The sequence below is a fragment of the Rhagoletis pomonella genome, unplaced genomic scaffold, assembly GCF_013731165.1.
Source record: "Rhagoletis pomonella isolate Grant_MI unplaced genomic scaffold, Rhpom_1.0 Rhpom_scaffold_00005, whole genome shotgun sequence".
Taxonomy (NCBI): Eukaryota; Metazoa; Arthropoda; class Insecta; order Diptera; family Tephritidae; genus Rhagoletis; species Rhagoletis pomonella.
Genome location: NW_023458559.1, coordinates 6826283 through 6838309, shown reverse-complemented (window position 1 = coordinate 6838309; position 12027 = coordinate 6826283). Strand labels below are relative to the sequence as shown.

The following is a 12027-nucleotide window of genomic DNA, read 5'->3' as shown; positions in this document are numbered from 1 at the left end:
AATTTTGCTTTGAATAAAAATATACTGAAAAGTACTGATTTTTTTAGCATGAAAAAGTCTAATGTACTGATTTCGCGCATAAAAAATCTGGCAACCCTACCTCCATAAACCGCGGACATGAATCCCATCGAGAATTTGGGAAGCAAACTAAGGATATACCTCCAGAATTTTTACAAAGATACAAATAAGGTATGCCAAATCACATCCAGGAACTGAAACAGGCAAAAGAGTACTGAACATTGTGTTAGTAGTTCTTTTTTTTGTGAAAATTGTTAAAAAGTTCTTAAAAATATATGAGTGCAAAACTGTAACATCTGCCTTAATTTACATTTTTGTCTGCTGGTTTTTTTATTGTTGTTGTATTGACTTCAAATCATTATCAGAGAGGGAGTAGTGGTGTACCAACAAGAATATACAGCAAAAGTATGAAAGTCGTTAGAACTTGGAAATATAGCGGTGGCTGAAACAAAAAGTGTTAAACCATGTTACCGTTTTGCTCGTCACTGTATATACTCAGATGTGAACAGTCAAATACGTGCGTAATAAATTTTGTAGGAAAATATTATTTTTAAATTCGAACATTTTTAAACGATAAGCAAATATAAAGTATTCATTTTTACTATGCATTATTTCCCTCAGTGTATTAGTATAGCTGCACTTTTCCGATAGAATGCTTATTTCGAAAGGAGTTTTATTCATTATTAATGAACACTTTTCGTTTAACAGCATCGCGGGATCAAACAAACGATTTAATCTTTCCATTTCGAAATGGTCTAAGGACTGTAAGGTTAAAAAAAAACACCGCTTTAAATATCCGTGTGATCTAATAGATGAATACATATTTATCCCTTTTTATACCTTTCATGAGCATGAAATGGTATTATAACTTTGGTCCGATGTTTGTAAGTACCAGAATAAGAAGAGATAGACCCATTAAAATGTATACTTAAATGATCATAACAGCGTGCTGAGTCGATTTAGCCATGTCCGTCTGTCCGTCTGTCTGTCTGTCTGTCCGTACGTCTGTTTGCATGCAATCTAGTCTCTCAGTTTTCGAGATATCCGGATAAAATTTGGTAGGTGGATGTATTTTTATAATGTATTAATCATTTGTCGGAACCGGAAGAATCGGACCACTATAACATATAGCTCCCATACAACTGATTGTTCAGATATGAGATGTTTCGTTATAACTTCTCCATTTATGCAGCTAGGATCATGAAATTTTGCAATACTTCCACCCATTATCAACAGAAAACTTAGAGTGAAAATTACAAAGATCGGGTCACTATAACCTATAGCTCTCATTCAACTGATTGTTCAGATATAAGATTTTTCGTTATAACTCCTCCATTTAAGTAGCTAGGCACATGCAATTTTGCACTGTTGTCAATTTTGCACTGTGTGCACAGAATACTTTCAGTGAAAATGGCGAAGATCGGGTTGCTATAACCTATATCCACCATACAACTGATTGTTCAGATATTAGATTTTTTGCTATAACTTCTTCATCTATGCAGCTAGGAACATCAAAATTCGTACCGTTTTCACTCATTATTAACAGAATACTTACAGTGAAAATAACAAAGAGCGGGCCCCTATAACATATAACTCCCATACAACTGATTGTTCAGTTATAAGAATTTTCGTTATAACTCCTCCATTTATACACCTAGGAACATGAAATTTTGCAATACTTCCACCCATTAACAACAGAATATACAATCAAAATAACAAAGATCGGGTCACTTTTACATATAGCTCCCATACAACTGATTGTTCAGATATGCGATTTTTTGTTATAACTACTCCATCTATGCAGCTAGAAACATGAAATTTCGCACTATTTTCGCTCATTATCAACAGAAAGTTTACAGTAAAATTAACAAAGATCGGGTCACTATAACCTGTTTATTGCCCCCATACAACTGATTGTTCAGATATTGGGTTTTACTGTAAAACTCCTTTATTTGGACAGCTAAAACCGATAAATTTCGTAAGCTATTTTATAAATAACAATACAAAGTCTACTGAGAAAATCCTCAAAACTTATGCTGTATGAGCTTTATCTCTTATACCACTGATTGTTCAGATACCAGTCTTTGCGATATACATATCTCCTTTATGTAGGAAGCTAAACCCATTAAATTGTTTACGTACCGATCACACAGCAGTGAAAATCAGTTAGATTGGTGCTATATAAGGTATATCTTCCATACCTCTGATTGTGTAGATATGATTTTTGATATATGTATCTCCTCTATATGTGCCTGCTGTGAATATATAAATTATTTCAAATGCAGTAATCTGTTAAAGTAAAATTTTCAGATGCTCATGAAAGGTAAGGCTGCTCTTACTTGTTACAAACTCATTTATATATGCATTATACTTATAAAAATTTCAAGTTCATTTGACTTATGGTTCCCAATTTATGGCTGTTTAAAAATTCCTCGCCCATGCTCCACGTTCCCTTTTACATGAAATATAAAGCTTACTATAGATATGTTTTCATTACCAAAGTTCATATTCTTATGAATTATGATTACGAAGTTGTAGCAGATACAAAATTTCACACCAGTGCAATGTGCCACGTCCCCTTCAAAAAAAAAAAATAATAATTATATATGCCTTACTATAAGCATTTATCATAGATCTTCAAACCAAAGTTCAAGTTCATGTGACCTGTGCTTCCGAAGTTATATCTGTTTAAAAACTTCACGCCAATGGGATGTTCCACGCCCCCCCCCTCATATATATAAGCACTTATGGTTCCGGAATCATAGCTGGTAAAAAATTTCACGCTGTTCCACGCCCCCTTTTACAAACTCCTTTATAGATAGCCTACTATAAGCACCCACTATAAATATGTCTGCATACCAAATTTGAAGTTCGTGTGAGTTATGGCTCTGAAGTTATGACTGAGAAAAATTTCCACCCTATGGGATGTGCCACTTTCCTTTTAGAAACTCATTTATATATACCTTATTATAAGCACCTACATTAGATATGTCCGTATACCCAATTTCAAGTTCATGTGACTTATGGTTTCGAAGTTTTACCTGACACAAAATTCACCGCCTATGCGATGTGCCACGCCCTCTTTTACAAACCCCTTTATATATACTTTATTATAAGCACCTACCATGTGCGTACCAAATTTCAAGTTCATGTGACATATGGTTCCGAAGATATAGCTGATAAAAATTTCCCCGAATATGGGATGTGCCACACCCTCTTTTATAAACTAATTTATATATACCCTACTACAGGGTGTCCGGTGGCAGAATTAGGAATTAAAAGCTAAATTAAAAAAGAATTACTAATGATAAAAGTTTATTTCAATAACTATTACAAAGAAGACAAGTGCGGATTTTGTTTTTTAAAAATTATTCCTCTAAAAATGTTAACCGTTACGTCGGATACGTCGAAGTGATGTTGGGATACCATTAACCTCACGAACGATATTTTTTTAGTGCTGAGATTTTTTCGTAGACTTTACTTTTGTGGTATGCCCACCGAAAAAATCCATAGGGGTAAGATCGTCGAAGGGGTCGTCGTAGGGGAAAACTTCGAATATTGTAACGTGGACAAAATCTACGACGAGCAGTTGCACACTAATGATTGACCTTGAAATACGCTTCGATTGCGAACGCATGTTGTTTACCCGTCCACTGAGAGATCGCTATTAAATAACCCGCACGAATGGCGAAACTGACGCTGTCCCCACCCCGCTGATACGCTCAGCAGTTAGGGAGAAACTGTAAATCTAAACCCATATATATGCAACGTTCAAAAAATTTATATTCTGAAAAATATTAAAAATTAAAAATTATCAAAAAATATCAAAATTGTATGCATGTCTGGCCGCCAAAAAAGAGGCCAAGGCGGTAATTAGTTATTTCCCATGAGGTCTCATCGTACGCAGAGATAAGTAGATACATTTCTGCATCAAAAAGAAAATTTTTAAATAAATGTTGCTTACGTTATATTGGCAGTTAGGGCTCGATATGTACATATTTTTATACCCGAGGGCACTTGTGCACAAGGGTATTATAACTTTGTTCACATAACGGTTGTTTGGAACAGGCAAAACGAATCGAGATAGATATAGACAAATGTATACATAAATGATCAGAATGAAAAGAGAAATCGATTAAGCGGTGACTGTCTGTCCGTCCGTCCGTCCGTCCGTCTGTGCACACGAGTAAAAATTGAAATATCTTAACGAAACTTGGTACGTGCACTTCCTTTGGGCATAAGACGGACGGTATTGAAAATGGGCGAAATCGGAAAATAACCACGCCTACCTCCCATATAACGGTAATTTTCAGAAATACGAAAACTGCGATATTTTAGTAACTACTGAAGATAATTCACTCAAAATTGATATTTACAATGATTGTTAGACGCAAAATAAGAATATTAACAATCTTTGGAAAATGGGCGTAGCCACGCCCACTTATGGTTACATGTATATATCTTGGTAACCGCTGCACCGATTTCTTCCAAACTTGGCACAGTTGTTGGCCCTGGCACAGCATACCAAACGGCCGAACATTTTTAAAATCGGACAATAACCACGCCCACATCCCATATAACGGTAATTTAGAGAAATACGAAATCCTCGATAAATCATTAAAAATTAAAGCTAATTTATTCGAAATTGATGGTTGCAACAATTCTTTACCAAGACGTTTACGTTTATGATAAAATTTTGGAAAATGGGCGTGGCACCGCCCACTTATGATCACATATATGTATCTCGCTAACCGTTCTAGCAATTTGTACCAAACGGTATGTGGAAAAAGTGGAAGGTATTTTATGTACAGATATGTATGTAAACAAAACTATTAAGTATCATATATTTTCTATCAGTTTCCAAATATTTCTTTTTTTGCTTTTCTCTTATCAAAAGAGTTTTAAATATGTACTATGTTTTTTTTTTTATAAAAACAAAAGCTCATCTAAATTTTTAGTATTAGCAACGGGCTTTCTCGTGCCTTTTCGTGCTTTTATGAAATTTTACTGAACGCCCAGGCCCGCACGAGATCGTGCTGACAGCAAATATTCCGGCCCGTACCCGCGGGTTTGTTACGGCAAACATCGACAAATATCAGTATCTTTCAACGGCAGCATCGAGTGGTGTCAAACGTCTGGCGTACCCCTTTTGGATATAAACATTGATCTTTTGCTGAAGTACCTCAGCTAAGATATGGTCACGATGCATCTTCCTACGTAGACATTGCACCCGAAATAAGGCCAGTTGGAGGCTATCGTGGAGCTGAGTCTACGGATGTTTCCACAATAAACTGGTCTCGAAACGATAGCCGACTCGCACGGTATGTTGCTGTAGGTGCTCCAAAGCGATCTCGCCTTCTTTGGCCAATAAAGCAGCAGGTTTGGCTGGCACGCCTAAATGATCAAGGCAGATGTACGCTTTAGTTATTTGAAGCAGCTCAGCTTGAGCAGAGCAGTTACAAATGTGATAGACGCAAGTCTAGACTTTCCTGCTATTGGCTCATTTTCGCCACCATATAAAGATTTTATTGGAGAGCCAAGCGCCGCGTTTTTTAACCCAATCAGGAGTTGTGGTGCTGCATTTGAATGGACTGCAGCGTCAAACCTATTAAATTTTCAAATCTGACAGCAATTTGGTAGCATTAAGCGATTGGATAGGCAAGTCGAGTTTTTTTGACTGAGCGAACGCTTTAAGCGCGAGTTTCTTATTGCCGTTTTTAGCTGATATGGCTAGGTCGACTACGACAGGCTCGTCCTCATACCTATGTATATCACCAGTCCATCGTATGCAGAATGGTTGTGGTGTGCCTGTTACGTTTAGTTTTTTCAACAGCTCTTCATCGGTGAATGTGAGGGATGAACCATCATCTATGAAAGCATAGGTTGACATTCAACAACGGCCCGAGTGCAGAACTACAGGAAGTACTCGAAACAGTGTGCTGCTCCTGCCAGAACTATGCATAGTGACATTGACAGGCTGTGCTGAGACGCTCGCCCAGACATTTTTTGACGCTTGTACAGCTTCAGCACCAACTAACTCTGTGTTGTGTTGTAAGGGATGATGCCTGCGGGTGCAACCATTAACGTTGCATGTTGCGGCCGATTTACAACTAGCTGTCGACTACCTTATAAAGCATCGTTGACATAGTTTCAATTTGCGAACTACCTGTCACTTTTGACTACGTGGCATTAGCTTGAAAGAGGTACAATTAGGGACATCACTGCAATTTTCTTCGCAAACGATACATCTTACCGAATTAAAATGATTAATCACGCCACGTAAGGTGTATTTAACATGGTGGTGTTTGCCGTATATAAGTCAACAAATACACTAAATTATACGCAGATACTGTCATTGGTATGAGTTACAAGAAACACATAATTTTGGCGTAATGCCCTCCACTGCGAAGAGATCAGTTGTCGCCCCAACACCACCTTCATAAATACACCTTGGCGCCACGTTTGCGTACTATTGGTGACTCCTTTTGCACGAGAACGCAATTACTACCTTGGGCTAGCTGAAAAAGCTAATCGCTGCAATGTTGTTAATTACAGACTGCTAAGCTTCGTTTATGCATACCCCAATATGCTGGTAAAAGCTAAGGTAGCTTCTGTTTAAATCCGGGATTGTTCAAATGGCTAGTTAGGCAATCGATTCCAGCTGGCTTTCTGGCGGTGACGGATGTTTACAATTTGTCGCTGTAGAGCGCTGATAGCTATAATTTCGGAAACGCACGAAGAGTGCAACAATCGGTTTTTAACTGCACTGTACCTACCAATGCTTGCCGTAGTCTTAGCAGATTCTTTTCTTCAGAGAATCCACAAACCTCTGTGGATTGGTTAAAAGTGGCGTAAAACAACGGCCACTCTCTTGGCTTTCCATCAAATTTGGGCAGCTCTGTAGCAAGGCTTTTTCGAGAAGCGACCTGGTCTCTGGTCAAACGGCGATAAGCCGAAGCACCAAAGAATAAGCTATTGACGTGGCCGGCTTTGGGAAAGCGGTTTGCGCTGGTTATGATTGTAGCGGAGGACATCCTCTATTGGGTGTCGAGTTATGTAGTAATTGCTGCTCGAGCGACTGTATTCTGTCCAATAAGGATTGTAGGACAGATGCTGACAGATCACCCACTTTCTGTTGAACAGTCGTAACAGTAAAGCGGCGTCGTGTGGAGGAGGGCGTTGAAGGACAGGTGGATTTGCAGCATAAGCAGCCCGTCAATTGCCGACGAGTGCGGACGTGTTTTAACTTAGCTCTGTCGTTCTCTTTTACATACTTTCGCGATGTCGTTTTTTTCTAATTGCGGCTCGCAGTGTGTTGGAGGCGATTTAGTTTCTTGCGGTCTTTGTACACACAATTTTCATTCGAAATGTGCAAAACTAAATTCCGCAGGTTTAAAACTCTTAAAATCCAACAAAAACCTTATGTTTAAATGTGATGTCTGCTGCTGTGTGCCTATGTCGTCATGTTTAGCTAAACTTGCAAATGCATTGTGCTCTCTAAATGAAATTCAATTGGCTTTGCGTGGAAAAAAATCGCTCGTGATCTGAAAAATTCTTGAAATTCTTCCACTTCCAAACTAGTCACCAAAAATGTTGCTAACAACTTTGCCAACAACAGTGATGCAACAATTACTGAAAATTTTGAAAATTTGAGAACTACGCGCTCACTGACATTGCCACAAATCTTGAATCATACTTTATAGATAGTTTCCTAAGTGTTAATCTAAAACAAATTAACTGTTTTTTAATGATTTAAATAGATTGTTCGACCTTATATACGTAAGTGACAACATTGATTCTTCTATATCAAAATGCATTTCGCCGATTTCTGATGCTAGTATTCACCATGTGCCTTTAGAAATTGAGCTTAAATATTATGTGTTTTCAACCATTATGTCTAATGAGGGAAATGCTTTCAATTATACGTCTTGTGATTTTCCAAGTTTAAATAAATCCCTTTCGGAAATTGAATGGGATGAGTTACTTATGGAATTGGATACTCACAGTTGCTATACAACCTTTAAATCGACACTCTATGAATTCTATTTGAATAACATACCTTTGAAAAAGAAGCGACCATGCAAGTCACCGTGGTATAATAGAGATTTAATGAAGTTGAAATACATTAAAAAGAAATATCTCAAAAAGTTCAAGTCAACTAAGGTTCAATCATTCTTTGTAAAATTTTAACACTACCACAAGGAATTTAAGTCATTAAATAACCTGCTTTACAAAAGATATATCGCTAGCTTAGAGTGCAAAGTTGCTAAGTCCATTTTTTTCAATTGTACAGGAGACAAAAAAAACGTTGCTAAGTAATTTTTTTTAAGTATTTTGCAAAACTTTGAATCCAACGTTTCGCGTTTTTCATTTACCCTTTATTAAAAAAAAATAATAACAAAGTCTGCTTTTTTACAAATTTTGTAGATAATTTTGTGACTTAGCAATTAGTAATTTTCTTAAAATTTTTTTGTTGGACTTAGCAAATTTTCCATGAATTTTTCCAATATGTACTATACGAAAAATTCATCTCGTAGGTACATTTTAAGAAACGATTTGTTAGAACAAATTGTTTAGGTTATTTTAAAAATAATAATAACACAAGGGAACAGTGATTTTGTTGCATCAAATGTTAAAGCTGTTTTTGATAGACTTTTTTATGCTGATTACTATAAGTGACCATCAATTCAACGTGCAGGGATGGTATTTTCAGAGATAGTAGTCGAGACTTCTAGCTTTAATTTAAGCCTAATATCACCTTTAGGTTCTTTGCTATGGCTTCTAAAATATTGCAAAAAACGCGATTTTTTGACACTTTGACCTCGTTTTTTCCAAATCTAGAGCTGATGGAGACTTTATACTTACGGATTCGTAATCAGCATAAAAAAGTCTATCCAAAACAGCTTTAACATTTGATGCAACGAAATTGTTCCCCTTTTTTGTTCCCTTGGCCTTGGTATTTGGCCGAGCTTCTCCTCCGATTTGTGGCATGCGCCTTGATGTTGTCACACAAAGGGAAGGGACTTACAGTTTTACGCTGTTTTTCTTGGCAGAAATACGCTCGGAGGTTTGCCATTGCCTGTCGAGGGGCGACCGCTGCTAAGGGTAAACCTTCTCTTCACTGAACAGGCACATCTTCTAGAAACACTAGTTTACTTATGTTTAAGCATACAATATAAAAATTGCAAATATAGGAAAATGACAAAAAATTTTGTTAAACATTTTTTTTATTTTAAAATAATTTGTTTATAATCTGAATGATTTTGATGAATGACCAAAGTTATATCGAAAAACTTAAGTGGATCTCCAGTTTTTTTCTAAAAAAAAAATCTCTTCAATTTTATAAATAACCTTTAAATGAAAGAACCGGATTACAGAAAAGTATGCCAGGGAGTGACTTTTTTCGTTCAAGCTGAATGCAAAGCAATATCGTCCAATTCGAGAGTCCTCAAAAGGATTTTCCAGGATATGCTAAAGACTATTGCATTTACCTACCTACAGTTACTTTTTCACATAATTGAATTAACTAAAATATTTATGTAAACACTTGTTGCACGTCCCCTACTTTCATATAACGGCAAATTTAGAAACCACGAAAAATGGACTTAAAATGGGCCCTAATTGTATTATGTTAATGTATGCAAATACTTATATTTATGCTTGCAACTACTATTAACTTATCAAACGATTCCTAATCTTTGACAATACATATTTGACTTCATTCACCACGATCTTGAAAACTGACCAAATCGGCGTGACCAAGTCCATGGTCCTTTTAATATTATATAATCATCCGAAAGCATTAAAACGTTTGAAATAAATCTCGTCTCACAATTTTGTATTTTTCACTTGGTTGCTGAAGTAATAAAGAATTGAAAATTCATAAGGGAAAATTATAGTTTTCTTATTTTGTATTTTAATATCTTAAAAATTTGTAGACTTATTGAAAAATGATAAATGAACTTGAGCTACTAAATTTAATAACCATTAATTTGATATATCTTCCTGTTTATAACAATTAACGCATTCCATAGATATTACAAGCCAAAGTTTCATTTTCAAAATTCATACACTTTGATTCAATTGCGCGGGCTAAAGAAAAGTTTTAAATTAATCTTTCTTGGCCAATAACAATTGGCTTAGACCTAAGACATCATAATATTATTACAATATGGTCAAATGCCTTTTATTTTTCCCCATACAAAATCGACCCAGCCTAATATACAAACATACATCTTACTAATATTATAAATGTGAAAGTTTGTATGTTTGGATGTTTGGGAAATCATCACGTGGAAACGACTGAACGGACGTGCATGAAATTTGGTACGCAGATAGCTTATGGGCCAGATTGGTTAATAGGCGATTTTTTTAAGGGTTGCCACCCGTTCAAAAAGTTTAATTTATTTAATATGCGGGAACGACTGAATGGATTTGTATGAAAATTTGCACACAGATAGCTTATGACCTAGATTGGAAAATAGGCTACTGTTCTTAAGAGCTGCCACCTGTTAAACAAGATTCATTAAATTAATACGCGGAAACTACTGAATGGATTTGCATGAAATTTTGCAAGCAGATAGCTTATGACCTACAGTAGAAAATAGGCTAATTTTTCGGGAGAGTTGCCACCTGTTAAACAAGTTTTAATTAAATTAATACGCGGAAAGGACTGAACAGATTTGCATGACATTTCGCGCAGAGATAGCTTATGACCTATGTTGGGAAATAGGCTACTTCTTTAAGAGCTGTCACGTATTAGAAAAGTTTAATTAAATTAATACGCGTAAATGACTGAACTAATTTGCATGAAAGTTTGCACAAAAATAGCTTATGACCTAGATTGGAAAGTAGGCTACGTTTTTAAGAATTGCCACCTTTTTGAAAATGAAATTTTGCTCAAAGATGGTTTATGACCTGGATTGAAAAATACGCTTCTTCCTTAAGCGGTTTTCCGATCAGATCGAAATTTAGTACACTTACTACGGATTTCGGAAGGATGGTCTTAGACTGAAAGTAAGTCCGATAACTCAAGGTCCCTCCCATACAAATTGGAATTTTCATATTACATACATATCTCTGGAAGTATTTGTGGGAGAGAACTGAAATTTGGTACAGTGATATGTATGTGAAATCAATGATGGCATTAATCGATTGATGTATTAATTAGTTACTTCGATTAAATTCAAACTGATTACAGTTAATCATGATAAATTTTAATCTGGCAAAACAGTTAATCGTAACCGCGATTAAAAAATTAATTTTTAATCATTAACTCTTAATTTGATCAAGTAGGTTTGGTGATTAATTGAGTTATGCTGGAATTTCCCTGTGCACACAAATCAAGTTAATCTGGTATGGCTAAGTCAGGCTTCCTCATCAATCTAAGCAATTTGGTGTGAATTTTCATTAAGATATATACCAACAAACGTTTTACAAACTAGGTTTGTAAAAGTTCCCAGTTTATGTATTACTAATAACAATAATAATAATTTTTTTATATTATTTGTTTTTTATAAGCGTAAAACACAAAATAATTACTATAACTGGTGTTTGGTTTCAAACTCGGACAAACTAGACAAATTAATCAGATTTTATTTTTAATTGAATTAACGATTAATGTTTTAAATTAATTAAACGTAATCGCAGCCAGCGATTAACGATTAAAAAAATGTTATCATTGATCGTACAGTTGATTACGACTAATTAATTTTAATCGTCAAACGCGATTATAAATCGTTAATTTTTAATCGTTAATCAGATTAACAGTTTCCCAACACTGTGTGAAATCATGTTCATATTCACAGAGAAAAATGGACGCTTTTGGAAAAGAGGCGTAGCACCTCCCATAGTGACTGAAAGTTTCATATTGCATATCTCTTCAAATGTTTGGGGTAAAGCACTCAAGCAAGGTATGGAAATACATATGTATGTATGTATGTGAAACTAATACCATACTCATGGAGAAAAATTAGAGTTATTGGAAAAGGTGGTGTGGCAGGCAACTCC

General features: G+C 35.7%; 1 protein-coding gene across 4 annotated transcripts in view; it reads right to left on the bottom strand.

The window, feature by feature from the left end:
• LOC118738671 (MOXD1 homolog 2) overlaps positions 1-12027 on the bottom strand; it is a 1114343-nt gene that overhangs the window by 1000008 nt on the left and 102308 nt on the right. The gene's annotated exons all lie outside the window — the stretch shown is intronic.